The sequence below is a fragment of the Lutra lutra genome, chromosome 6 (genome assembly GCF_902655055.1).
Source record: "Lutra lutra chromosome 6, mLutLut1.2, whole genome shotgun sequence".
Lineage (NCBI taxonomy): Eukaryota > Metazoa > Chordata > Mammalia > Carnivora > Mustelidae > Lutra > Lutra lutra.
The window spans coordinates 107,789,954-107,805,384 of record NC_062283.1 but is presented as its reverse complement, the minus strand read 5'-3'; positions in this window follow the sequence as shown (position 1 = coordinate 107,805,384).

Genomic DNA, 15,431 nt, shown 5'->3' with positions numbered 1-15,431 from the left:
ATTTAGTTAATCTCATAACATTAGAGCAGGGAAGGTGACAGCAAACTAGATGGAATGTTTGACTCAAAGTCGTCAGTCAAGCAGGACAAGTACGCCAAGCTGAAATACCAATATTTTCCAGGTAAGATGTGGATGAATGAGCTCCTGGGCACACATCCCTGCATCCTGCCTCCAGTTCTGTCTCTCAGCAACCCTACCACATACGTCCATATCGTCCACCTTTGTCCCTGGACCTCCCAATCATTTCAATTTTCTACCCATGTCCTCTTATTTTCATTTTCATCCTTCTGGGCTCAGCCTTGGTAAGACGCATGCCTTATTAAACAACAACAACAAAGTTCCCAAGCACTTCTTCCTCACGATGGAGAGTTACTTTCCTTTAGTCCTTCTGAAAGCATTCTGCTGTACAACTCAAATGAATCATTAAGCAGCATGTCTCTTGATTAAATTCAGAATATGAGTGTGCATATAGTTGCTTTAGTCACCAGAAACAGTTGTCTCTGGGGTATGGGTGAGAACCTGAGCTGTCAGTTCCCTGCCAGGACCAGGTGAAATCATTTGATTTGTGACAAACTAAGCAAGGTTTGTCTTTATGGGGCAATTACGTTGTTTGAAAACCAGCTCTTTCCTTCAGCTTCTGAGGAAAACTCAGGGCTTGCAGTGCTGATTAGAGAACAGAGTTTCTGCCACGCTCTAATGGATGTTTCCCAAGATTGTGGAAGCAGAATGAAAACTGAGTTATCAAAGAGGTATCGACTGTGGACTCCTTTTCATATGTCTCCATGGGCAAGAGCTGATTAACTCTATACCAGATATAAGATGCAAATCGAGAACTCAAATACACATCTCAAGTAGATATCATGGATTTCTGCCTACCTAAATAAGACATGAAATATATATTTGTAAAAGAATAAGAGATTTCAGAGGCTAATATAATATACATGGCAACATCCTTTCCTTCTTTCTCCCAAAGACAATTGTTTGTTTATACTTTTTAAGGTGGTTTTTTTTTAGATTTTATTTATTTATTCATGAGAGACACAGAGAGAGAGAGAGAGAGAGGCAAAGGGAGAGGGAGAAGCAGGCTCCTCAGTGAGCAGAGAGCCCAATGAGGGACTCAATCCCAGAACCCCAGGATCATGACCTAAGCTGAAAGCAGATGCTTAACCAACCCACCCAGGTGCCCTGTTTGTTTATATTTAATATTTCTATATCATTTATTATTATGAATACTTTTTAAGATTTATAAAGACTGACTCATTTCATCCCCATGACAACCATATGAAGTAGGTTAAGTATTATTATCATCTTCATTCCAGATGAAGAAACCGAGGAAGAGAAGGATCAAATAACTTATCCAAGGCCATAGAGCTTGCCTAATTCCAGTCTAGAGTCTTCTCCAGAATCTCTGCTCTTATCCACTCTGCTAGGCTGCCTTGTTGAAAGTAAACACAGAATTTTAAAGCATTTAATTATTCTCTATCTTAAAATATTTCTTCTTTATCTAAGAAGATACATGCATGAAAACCTTGCCATGTGGGTTAGGGAGCCTCCAGCAAAAAGTGGGTAGAGATCTCTGACAAGATAGTGGACAGAGTGAGCAACTGCTGCTTTGATTCAACCATCTTGCCAAAGCCTGGCAAGTTCCCTCTTGTTCAAGTTCAGCCTTCATCATTTGGGTCTGAGTAGATAGTCTTACCTGTTTTCTTGTTCCTTGTTCTATGTCCAGGCTCCCAAATTATTACTGCCCATTAGATGCCAGATAACCCTTCCAAGATCATTTATTGATTCATTCCATAAACTTTTTTTCACACGCTTAGCCTGTTCTTGGCATAAAAATAACAGAGAAATGTATGTGAGTAGAAATATAAAAATGTGACCGGAAATAAAATAAAAAATGGGATAGGAAAACTCACAAGTTAATGCAAGTTAATCCAGCATATATCAGAAAGACCAAAGATCAGCAATCCATTCCACCTTTTACTGAGCACCAGTGGCTAGACACTATGATAATATGGAGTGAAACAAACATTAACTTATTTTAATGTTCCTGATTCTGTATTAGGTTCTGAGGACATACTAGTGGACCAGGTAAACTCAGTCCCTGCTTCCCAAAACATGTAGTCTTTGGAGAAGGCTGACAATAAGAAGGTAATTACAAGTAGGGATTATTTTAAAATTATAAATTTATGTTTCTAGGATTGACTCTGTTAAATGCTGAGATATCCTGAATGGGCAGTTACATTCTCAGGAGCTCCTTATTCAGACTGACAATTCCTCATGTTAGAGATTTTGGAAAATACATGATACCGAGCACTAAGTAATTAAATTGTAATTTCCAGAGTTGATATTGCTGGATAGAGGGAGAGACAGAATAGTTACACAGGCAATGTTATGGTGAGGTGCACTGGGGGTTCTCAGTGGGAAGGGATTCTTTCTGCCTAAAGTCATGAGAAATGGAAAGTTAGCAAGAGCCAGAGAAAACCAGACCAAAGCAAACCCTCCCTTAGAAATCAACTGACCAAGATTCAGTACATAAACTGCAATTGGAGCAGATTTTAAATCATAAATAAAAAGACAAAGACTTACATTTACACCTGAAGGAAACTAGAAAAAGAACAAAGTTCAAAGTTTGTAGAAGAAAGGAAATAGTAACTATCAGAGCATAAATAAATAAAATAGAGACTAAAAAAGTAAAAGAAAAGATAAAAGAAACCAAGAGTTGGTTCTTTGAACAGATAAACAAAATTGATGAAACTTGAGATGGACTCATCAAGAAAAAGAGAGAGGACACAAATAAATAAAATCAGACATGAAAGAGGGGAAGTAATAACTGACATCACAAAATACAAAGGATTGTAATGGAATTCAATGAAAAATTATACACCAACAAATTGGACAACCTAGAAGAAACAGATAAATTCCTAGAAATACACTATGTTCCAAAATTGAATCAGGAAGAAATAAAAAATCTGAACAAACCAATTACTAGTAACAAAATTAAATCAGTAAATAAAAAACTCCTAACAAACAAAAGTTCAGGACCAGATGGTATCACATGTAAATTCTACCAAACAATTAAAGAAGAGTTAATACATAATTTTTCAAACTGTTCCAAAGAAGAAGAGGGAAAGCTTCCCAATACATTCTATGAGGCCAGCATTACCCTGATATCAAAAACAGACAAAGAAAAGCAGACAAAACCACTATAAAAAAAGAAAGAAAACTACAGGCCAATATCCCCCAATGAACATACATGAAAAGACACTCAACAAAATCTTAGCAAACTGCATTCAACAATACATTAAAAGAATCATTCACCACAATCAAATGGGATTTATTCTGGGGACTCAAAGATGGTTTAATATTCACAAATCAATAAACATGATCCAATCACATCAACAGAAGAAAAAAATCATGTGATTATTTCAATAGATACAGAAAAAGCATTCGACAAAGTACAACATCCATTCATGATAAAAACTCTTAACAACGTTGGTTCCCTTTGAGGGAACATGCCTCAACATATGTTAAATCACAGTTAACATCATACTAAATGATGAGAAACAGAGCTTTTCCTCTAAGATTAGGAAGAAGAAAAGGATGCCTATTCTCACCACCTTTATTCAACATAGTACTGAAAGTCCTAGCCACAGCAATTAGACAAGAAAGAAATAAAAAGCATTTGAATTGGTAGGAAAGATATAAAACTGTCACTATTTGTAGATGACATGATTCTATATATAGAAGACCCTAAAGACTCCACCAAAAAACTATTAGAGCTGATAAATAAATTCAGTAAAGTTGCAGAATACAAAATTAATACAAAGAAATTGGTTACTGTTTACACACTAATAACAAAGTAGCAGACAGAGAAATTAAGGAAACAATTCAATTTACAATTGTGCCAAATAAAATAAAATAAAATAAACTACCTAAGAATAAACTTCACCAAGGAAGTGAAAGGCCTATACTTTGAAAACTATAAAACACTATTGAAAAAAAATGAAGATGACACCAATATCTGGAAAGATATTCCATGTTCATGGTTTGGAAGAATCAATATTGTTAAAATGTCCATACTACCCAAAAGCCATCTACAAATTCAGGGCAATCCCTACCAAAATGCCACAGTATTTTTACAGAACTAGAACAAATAATACTGAAATTTGTATGGAACCACAAAGGACCCCAAATAGTTAATGCAATCTTGAGAAAGAAGAACAAAGCTGGAAGAATCACGATGCCAAATTTTAAGATATACTACAAAGCTATAGTAATCAAAACAGCATGGTACTGACATAACAAGGACACAAAGATCAATAGAACACAGAATCCAGAAATAACTCACACTTATAAGGCCAATTCATCTGTAACAAAGGAGGCAAAAATATACAATGGGGGAAAAACAGTCTCTTCAATAAATGGTACTGGGAAAACTAGACAACTACAAACAAAAGAAAGAAACTAGTCCACTTTTCTACACCACAGACAAAAATAAATTCAAAATGGATTAAAAACTTAAATGTTGAAACCTGAAACCATAAAACTGCTACAAGAAAACATAGGCAGTAATTTATTCAACATTGGCCATAGCAACATTTTTCTAAATGTCTCTTCAGGCAAGGGAAACAAAAGTAAAATTAAACTATTAGAACTACACCAAAGGAAACCATTGACAAAACAAAAAGATAATCTACTGAATGAGAGAAGATATTTGCAAATGATATATCAGATAAGAGGCTGATATCTGAAATGTAAATAAAACTTACACAACTAAAACCAACCCCCCCCCCAACAATCCAGTTAAAAAGTGGGCAGAGTATCTAAATAGACATTTTTCCAAAGAAAATGTATAGATGGCCAACAGACACTTGAAAAGATGTTCAACATCACTAATAATCAGGGAATTGCAAGTCAAACCACAATGAGACACCACCTTATACATGTAGAATGGCTAGAATCATAAGAGAAGAAATGACATTGGGTGTGGTACATAAACAATGAATTCTGGAACACTGAAAAGAAATTTTAAAAAAATAAATAAAAATTTTTAAAAAAAGGAAATAACAAGTGTTGGCAAGAATGTGGAAGAAAAGGAACCCTCATGTACTATTGGTGGGAAAGTATGTTTGTGCAGCCACTGTTGAAAACAATATAAAGTTTCCTCAAAAAATTAAAAATAGAACTACCATATGATCCAATAATTTCCCTACTGGGTATTTACTCAAAGAAAGCAAAAACACTAATTTGAAAAGGTATGCACCCCCATATTTACTGAAGCATTATTTACAATAGCCAAATTATAAAAGCAACCCAAGTGTCCATCATTAGATGAATGGATAAAGAAGATGTGGTACACACACACACACACACACATACACACACACACACAGAGGAATATTATTCAGCCATAAAAAGATGAGATCTTTCCATTTATGATTACATGGATGGACCTAGAGGGTATTATGCTAAGTAAATTAAGTAGACAGAGAAAGGCAAACCATATGATTTCACTTATATGTGGAATCTAAAAACCAAATGAATATACAAACAAACAAAAAGCTAAAACAGACCCAGAAATACAAAGAACAAACTGGTGATTCCCAGAGGAGCAAAATGGGTGAAAGGGAGTGGGAAATATAGGCTTTGAGTTATGGAATGAGAAAGTCACAGGGATCAAAGGTACAGCATAGGAAATAAAGTCAGTGGTATTGTAACAGTGCTGCAGGATGACAAATGGCAGCCACACTTGCAGTGGTATATAGACTCGTCAAATCACTATGTTGTACAACTGAAACTAATGGAACATTACATGTCAACCATAGTTCAATCAAAAAATAATAAAAAGACAAACACTTTGTAATAAGTGCCCTGAACAAAAGGCAGAAATCAATTCAATACAAATGGTAAGGACAAGAGTGACAGGGACACACACATGAATACAGACTGTTCTGCAACCCACACAACTTCCATTGTTGTCAAGATTCTCTTAAAAGTGAGAAGCGGCAATTAATACTAGGATCCACTTTACGGTCTTTGCAGATGGTGTTATTTAAATACAATAAACCTATGTACTCTTCTTAGAATGGACTGTCATTTCTTTCTGCAATCTTCATAATTTTCTATAAGCGTCCTTGGAGAAGGAGGACCTTTCCTAACCAGAGTAAAACAAACTAGATAAGCAGAGCCCCTGAGAGCTATTTATATCATCTATACTAGAGCTATGTTCTCTGTTCTCAGTTCCATCCCAGCTTCAAGTAGCAGACATCTTTCTCTTTACTCTAAACTCCATCATTTCGTCTTAGGACAGCACCTTGGCTCTAAGCAAAATGGTCGGTACTATACCCCAAGTATTGCTTATACTAGGCAAAGCCTCAATATGTTTTGAAGACTTCATTCATTTAATAGGTATTTAATGAAATATGTATACATATGTTAAGTAAATGATAATGACCACAGAGCAATTTCCAGAGCTGTGTTCCAAAAATAAAGTTCTGAGATGCCTCCTCAGACAAGTAAAGCAAGGCTGGCCAACCCAGTACTAAAAGGCAATGAGGTGCACAAACAACAACAGTAACAACTACAACAAACCCAGGCTTCCTGAGGATGCAGCGGGCGGGTGTACTTTCTTAATAGGCCACCTTGCCCCACCTTCCCTAAAGTCCCTGAGGATACCTGGATAAATTATTGTTTTTGTGTGTGTGTGGTTTTTTTTTAAGATTTTATTTATTTAATTGACAGAGATCACAAGTAGGCAGAGAGGCAGGCAGAGAGAGAGGAGGAAGCAGGCTCCCAGCTAAGAAGAGAGCCCAACATAGGGCTTGATCCCAGGGCTCTGGGATCGTGACCTGAGCCAAAGGCAGAGGCTTTAACCCACTGAGCCTCCCAGGCACCCTGGATAAATTATTGTTGCTGTATGACCTGGGAATTCTGGGAATTCATCATCACATATAGGCAATTGTTGGTAAATGGGATGAATAGAAGAATACAAGACCTTTAGAGAAAAGACAATATGTGCTCAGACGTTATTTTTATGTTGGGACACCTGGGTGGCTCAGTCAGTTAAACATCTGCCTTGGGCTCAGATCATGATCCCAGGTCCTGGGATGGAGCCCCTTGTAGGGCTCCCTGCTGAGCAAGGGGTCTACTTCTCCCTTCTCCTTCTACCTCTGCGCACTGCCTGTGCTCACTCTCTCTCCCTCTCTCTCTCTCTCTCTCAAAAGAGTATATAAAATCTTAAAAAAAAAGAAATTATTTCTATGCCATTTTCATTTGAGGAGAGCTGAAGAAGAAATATTAAGGAAAAAACCCTCTATTTTAATGGGCACATGAGGGCTTTAATGTAGAATGTATATGAAAGAAATATGGGTAAGTAAAATGTGTTCAACATTTCCTTTTCAACCTCAGTAGACTTACAGATAAGGGTTGGAGAGGCAAAACCTAAAACCATGTAATTAATTACATAGCCTTCGGCTAGTTTAGGGTTTGGGATTCAGAAGACCACATAATGTATGGACCCCAAACTAAAGAGTGTCCATGGCTCTCCCGATATCACCCAGTATAAGGGTTCCATCAGATTCCCCTTTAGCTACAATACTGGCCCTTCTCTATCCCAGCAGAAAAAGTACATTTACAAACTCCATTTGTTTTTAGTAGCCTGACTGTTCCTAAGCAAACCAGCGGATCATTGTAGGGTTCTATGTGTCTCTTCAGAACTGATTCTGAGGCTTTTAGAACAAAGAGAAAGGGAAAAAATTCAATCGTGATTTTTAGTGCTGTGATTCAAAGTGCTAGTATATCCTTTGAGAGAGCTGTAAGAACATATTCAAAAAGGCATGCCTGAGTAGCAAGAGACGGAAGCCATTTAAAGCAATTATAAAAGCTGGAAAAAAGAACATTTTAAAGCTCTTCATCAGGTAATATCCAGCTCCTATCATTCCTCAAGACGATCCTGTTTATCCTAGGCCACAACATACTTTGCAATGTCCAGGTAATACAAGTTATTTCCTTCTAGTCAATACAAATTATTTCCTTCTAGGCAATCTAGAATAGGATAGAAAAATCAATAAATACCTAATATCCAAAAAATAGAGACCACTTCTTTTTAAACATCCGTGGTATAGTCACCAAAACTGACAAGACTAGGCAACAAAGAAAATCCCAATAAAATAAATTCTTTATGATACTGAGTTTTGCCATCCAAGAAAACAAATGCCTATTTGTCCAAGTCTTAGTTTTCCTTTAGGAGCATTTTATCATTTATTTCACATAAGTTTGTGCCTAATTACTGCTACATATATTTCTTGATATTTTATCTTATTTGTCACTTTGTTAATAGGCTCTTTCATTCCACTACATTGTTATACTGACTATAAATATGTACAGAGAGAATTTTATATATATATATAATATATGTAATTTGATATATATTATAGTTATATATATAATATTATATATATACATATATAATTTGTGAACATTAGTTTTAAACTATGCTCCTTTACTGAACTGTAGAAGATTTTTCCACTGCTTTTGTTTGTTGCATGCCAGGAAACTGTGATCAATTCCACGGCACCTATAGTCCCAAAGAAGGTGGCCAGCAGGGGCCCTGAAGTTTCCTGCAAATACTCAGGGCACCTGAAGCCCACTCACCTGCCTTCACTGCTGGAAGAGAACATGATTTCTGCCTTCTTTCCTCTTTCCAAAACAATATAGGTGTGCATTTTATTCATACACTCTAAATTGCATCCAGAGGGGAAAGCAAGCTTAGTAAATCTATTTTCCAGCTTCCAACCCCTGTGATTTAGGAGAGAGCATGATGGGATGTGAATGAATGCAAGTTGCCAAAAGAAAAAAAAAAGGATGTAGCATAAATATGAATATAAAATAATAAAAAGTTCCTATGATGTCAATGAGACATAGAAAAGTGGCCAAAGGATATAAGCAGTTCACAGAAAAATAAGCAAATCTATAAATAAACAGTTCAAAGAAAAGGATGCCTATTTAATGGCTCTTAAATGAAAGGATGATCACGTTCATCTTTTACATGAATAAGAGGAATGCAAATGTAACATACTCCAACATAACAGTGTTCGTTGTTTGCCTGGAAACATCATAACATTGACAGCATATTATAGTGGTGAGTGTGTGAGGGAACAGGAACTCTCATATAATTGTGGGAGTGTGCAGTTTGGCATTATCTAACAAAACAATCATTGCAAATGTATATTTCATCTAATATGCAAATTCCACTTCCCAAAATTTATCCTCTAGCTATATTTACACATGTGAAATTGCATAACAGATATCTTCACACAACTAAGTGTCCATCAATAAGGGGTTGGTTAAACTATGGTGTTGTCATACAATGGATTATTATCCATCTTAAAAAAGAATGAAGAAGAACTGTGAACTGCTTTAGACATATTTTCCAGATATGAAGTAAAAAAAAAAAAAACCCAAGGTGCAGAATTTTATGAAAAGAAATCTAACATTTGTTTTAAAGAAGGAGAAATCATATGTATTGCATTGGTTTTTATATGCTAAGAATCCTGGAAAAGCAAATAGGAAACTAAAAATAGTGGTTATCTTTGGGAGAGGACAATAAGAAATGAGTGGATGAAGGAAAGGGCGGGAAAGATGCTATTGGACTTCATGGTTGGATTACATACATACGTTGCCTAGCCAAAAAGTAAATTAAAGATTTTTTAAATGGAGGAGACTGGAGGAGGAAAAGAACTTTCCCGAAGGTCAGTGGAGGGCTACAGAGGCAATAACAAAAGATTTGAGAATAAGCCCCTTGAGGAGTGAAGAGTGAGTTTGTGTAATTCAGCTTAGAAAAGAGGAAACCAAGAGGTGATAGAACAGAACTCCTACATTTAAAATGGCTGGTAGCCATTTTCCATCTTCCCTGAAAACAGGAGGTAGTAGGGTTAAAATGTGGTTTCACTTCAATATCCAAGTAAGACTGCAAATACAGGGCTAGGTTATCCAAAGAAGACACAGACTTGCTTTCTCTGAAGCCCAGCACTCCTTGAAATACAGAAGTCTCTGTTCAGTTGGTTAAATATCCTACATTGGCTTTTGGTCTGGTTGCTTTAGAATACAAAGAATACAAATATACTCATAATATGCACCAGCCTACCTTTGAGCCTGGGGCTACTGCTAGACCCTTGTTGCTTTCCTCCTTCCACATAAGATACTCTCACTTCCAGCCTGGTGATAACTTCCTGTTTTTTAAAACCTGTGCATTTTCCTTTATGGATGTTGGTCTCACTTCCTGGAATATACTTCTACCTATCCTCCTGGAGAGCAGGTTGACTTCTGTGAAACAGTTTTGGAATCCTCCCTAATTATGGTACAATTTGTTCTCTCCTATGCCTTCCCACCCCAAATGCCCATATTTCTACTTTTTATTGTTCATTAGGCTATATGTGGATTAGTGGAATAGAGGTCCAACGTCCCATTAAAATCAGCAGATGTCAGATGGTAGTTTTTTTATCCATAGAAACCAATTTGGTGACCTGTAGCTAGCACAGGATGTGACCTCAAATTATGCTGATTGCACAGACAGTGAAGTATAAAAAACATAATTGGGAATGAGAAAATCCTGGCAGTCATTCTGTGCTTATATATTTCAAACACTTTGAAGAAATGAGATGATTGCTACTCTCCTCTATTATATTTACAATGTCAGGGACAAAATCCAAGACAATCCTTGGGCTGTATTGAACAGATCCTGAATATATCAGAATATATTATTCCACTTCAAAAGCTGTACAATGGGCTTGCCATTAATGGAACTGTACAACAGGATGTACAAATGTACAAAAGCACCCTTTGAAAGTGAAACTCTGTCAGCTGTGTAATCATACTCAAGGAAGATGAGAATTCGGGTTTCAAAATTGAATGTACTACTAACTTATTTTAGCATTTTGGTGTATTTCCTCAGGGATAAATAGGAGAAAAAGTCCACAAATGCTTCTACCTTGACCTCATCAGCACCATATCTCTAATTATAAAACAGACAGGAATAGGACCTTTATGGGCTTTATGAAGACTTGGTCTTGGAAGTAGGTCTCTTCCATGTCAGAAAAATGCATTTTAATGTATGCTTCATCCAAAGGTTCCAATTATCAAATGCAATCTCAGGTTCATATTTTAAAGTATTGTGGCTTTTTTGTTTGTTTGTTTTCTTTTTAAAGGAAATTTATTTAAGGAACCTCTACACCCCATGTGGGTTCAAACGTATGACCCTGAGATCAAGAGTCACATGCTTTTCTGACTGAACCAGCCAGTGCTCCCCAGGTTCATATTTTACATCCAAAGTCTGTGCAAACACTCAAGTCCTCATGCAGTCATTTCATTTATCACAATTAAGTTACCCATAATTATCATAAATTATCACATACCTTACTGGGAAAATGAATCAACCAAAAATACCTGAGTCTTCTTTCAGTTCAATCTCATTGAAGTTACACAAGAGAAGTGGGATGAAACTTCACAGGCGTCAGACCCAACTAGGCTGAACTTGCATTGTAATCATACCACTAAACTTTAGGAGTGCATACTCATCCTCATTAAACTTTTGTTTCCTCACCTATAAAGGAGGAATAATAATAACAACGTTCCCGAGAGAGCTTTGAATTACAAATGACCTAGAAATCAGTAGCTCATAGTGCCTGGCACATAATAGATTTTCAGTAAGTTGTGTTGGGGGTTTTAAAAATCCTGATTCCCTTTGCCAATCAATATTTTATTCACCTTATTGCAGTTTCCTCAGTCTGGGCCACACTTGTCCATTCATTCCCTGCCCTAATGAGGTAAACTCATCTTGGCTCTTCAATACCAGGCTCAATACTCCTAAGAAAACTTCCTTATGTCCTCCAACTTCTTCACTCTTGAATCTTCTGCCTTAACATTCTAGGCTCACCTCTGTCATTGTCTTTATTATACCGTAATATAATATTTATGCATTTAGCTCCCCTGCTTTACTTTTCCCCTCTTGAGGAAAGAGATTGTGTCTTCATCAGTGTCCTGTCAGTATCTTAAAACACCATGTCTGCATTTAGAAGGGAAGTAAAAATAAGGGCTCTTGAAATACTTGAATTCGGACAGCTAAAATTAAAAGAAAGCCTAGGTCTTAATGGTATTTTACCTAAGAATGCAGAGGGAAGTTTCCTGTTATGCCAGATATTTAAAGTTTCTGAAGTCCTGAGGCAGTCCTTATTTTTTCCCCCCAAAATAGAAGTGTGGTACTTTTCTGTTCATCTAGAGAAACTCAGGGTTGTTTGGCTGGCTCAGTCAGAAGAACATGCAAATTTTGATCTCAGGGTTGTGAGTTCGAGCCCCATGATAAGTATAGAGATTACTAAATAAATAAATAAATAAACTTTTAAAAAAAGGACCTGAGATTCTTGGTCTGGTGGGGAAGGTTTGGACTGCCAATGGGTGGGGGGGAATAGTTCTGCCAGAAGCAAATTCAAGCATGAAATGAACAATGCAATATCCATAATATATGTCCATATGTCCAAAGTTCATAACAGTGTCTCAACAAGTCTATATATGAATAAAAAGTGAATGAGAGAGTCTCTGTTTTAGGCAAAGTTAAGGACAGTTTGGAAGAAAAGTTAAAAATCATTCAGTAATGAGTGTTTTCCAGCTTTTTCTATGTATTTAATTCTCTGATGAACTATGTTTAAGAGTAGAGTACAAGAGTATGAGAGAACAATGTTTGAGAGCTGGTTCCAGAATAGGTCTGGAAATATGCAAGAATTCTTAGTATCTCTCCCTTCCCAAACTCCTTCACACGCAACTGATTTATCAATTCAGATTAATTGAATTAACAAGCTTATCTTCCAAAATGGAAAACACCAGGATGGGACAGGAAAAGAAACATGTGAACTGATCATCTGAACGCTATAGTCAAGCTCTTAGTTCAAACCAGAACCATACCTTGCTAATTAAGGTTGGAAGCAATCTTACACTAGAAGGAGGAAAAAAATCCAAGTCTGAAAGGCTCAGACTCTTGGTCTCACTCTGTGCTTTCGGTGCAGAACAGTACATCCAAATTTTGTTATTGTAGGAAGCTGGAGAGGTGCTCTACCTACTTCAAAAGCCGAGAAACCTCGTTTTCAAACCAAACACATGCAGAAATCTAAAGTAACTCATAAAATTTTTATCACAAACAAGTAAACAGAGAAAACAATTTTTATTTCTAAGTACCCCCTATTATCTAAGGAGGAAGGATTCTGGTAAGTGAAGGATTTTGTTTGTGGCACACAAAGCCAGCAGTATGGTGGCCTCTGGCTTCCTTAAAAGACAATGTGAGAATGGATAAGAAAGATGTGGTCCATATACACTATGGAGTATTATGCCTCCATCAGAAAGGATGAATACCCAACTTTTGTATCAACATGGACGGGACTGGAAGAGATTATGCTGAGTGAAATAAGTCAAGCAGAGAGGGTCAATGATCATATGGTTTCACTTTTTGTGGAGCATAACAAATAACATGGAGGACATAGGGAGATGGAGAGGAGAAGGGAGTTGAGGGAAATTGGAAGGGGAGGTGAACCATGAGAGCCTATGGACTCTGAAAAACAACCTGAGGGTTTTTAAGGGGTGGGGGGGGTGGGAGGTTGGGGGAGCCAGGTGGTGGGTATTAAGGAGGGCACGTATTGCATGGAGCACTGGGTATGGTGCAAAAACAATGAATACTGTTACACTGAAAAGAAAAAAAAATGTGAGGAGATGAGTGGGAGGCCAAGCTGGAGGAGTTTACAGCAACTCCCGTCCATCTAAGAATGGAGATGTTGGAGGGAGTTAAGGGGACCCAGAGGAGGGAAGTGCTGGAGGGAGGCAGGTGAGAGAGGAAAGGGGAAACTGCAACAGACTACAACAAAAGACAAGAGGAAAATTGTCTTTTGCCCACAATGCGGTGGAGGTGAAAGGCTCTGAGCTCTCTCATGTCAACCAACTTCCCCACCAAGCCTGCAGCGAAATGTCCATTTCTCACCAATGCTTGAGGGAGAGGCTTTTTGTTTGGAAAAAATGAGGAGTCTCCTGAGCTCTGCTCCAAGCCAGTCATGGGTTGAGGATAAAAGTTGTCCACAGGGTCCAACCATATCTGTCTCACACAATTATTTTGGTCTTTTGGTTTGATTTAAACTTCAAAGGGGATCAACTAATTTCATCACTGATAGAGATGGAAAAAAAAATGATAAATGAACCCAACCAGCATGAGCTATGCATCCTACAGGGGTCTGCTCTTGGTCAAAAGTAGTGATGTTACTTGGAGTCAATAATGGAAAGTCTCTTCAGAAATCATTGAAATCAAGTTTACTGGGCCATGCTGTCACAATCTCAACTGGAATGGCTATACTGACAGAGCTGTAAATATTTTCCTTTGAAATCACAACAGTCCGATATAGGGTATCTCTCTAGTAAAGTCCTCCCTCCTCGCTGAGGAAACTGGTTGCCATGGTAACAGAGTTAAAGCAGCAAGTAGCTGAAAATCGTTTTTCATTCCCAGCACGATTCCTTCCTTTTTCACAAAATAACACCAACACTCTGAGAGGCAAAATAACAAAAAAAGAAAAACTCTAACTGTGGATGTTCTAGAATTCATAGATAAAATCTTATTTGGTTCATTAATCCATGTCTCCATACCATCTTATGATCCCTACCAAAAATATTTTGACTCATCCCACCTCTTGCTATAAATCTGCCTTCTCTTTAAATGGATGCCACGGTACAGTGTCATTCCATAGTTCTTCATAAATGTTTGCAGGCAACCAGGAGCCAGAATAGAGCAAATAACACCCCTAATACCCTGTGCATACACAGCATGCACACTCTGAGTCCACTTACAGACAAATCTAAGATGGGTCCTGACCTGTGAAGGTAAATGCATTGTCTTACCCTCCAGACTGACCTTCCTTACCAAGTTCTTCATTTCATCTCAAAGTGGGGCCACTTTCTGTCGTCCCTGAATCCTAATTCTGGCGTTCTCTTTTATTTCACCATGGTTCTTCCTGTCCCACCAGCTGCTCAAAAACTTCTTTGCCATGTTGCTTGACTTTGACCCTTCCACTGCCCTCCCTAGAAACTTTTTAAATGCAGGAACTTCCTAACATACAATTTATGTACATTCTCTCTCTCTCTCCCCTAGCATCATGTTCTTTCCCTTTTATTTTGTCTCTGACCTATTTCCTTGCCTTATAATTTTAACGAAGAAATCAAAAAACGTTTTTCTTTTCTTAGCCTTGAAAAACAGAGAACTCCTTTAGGGCAAGACCTGACCTTGTTGAGGAAATAATCTAAATCAGAATCAGCTGCTTTGGGGAAGGGCCAAAGGTGGACGGAACTGTTGTGCTTAAGGTGAAGGGAAGAATTTGTCGGTTTCTCCAGCGGAAGAGGAAGGACAT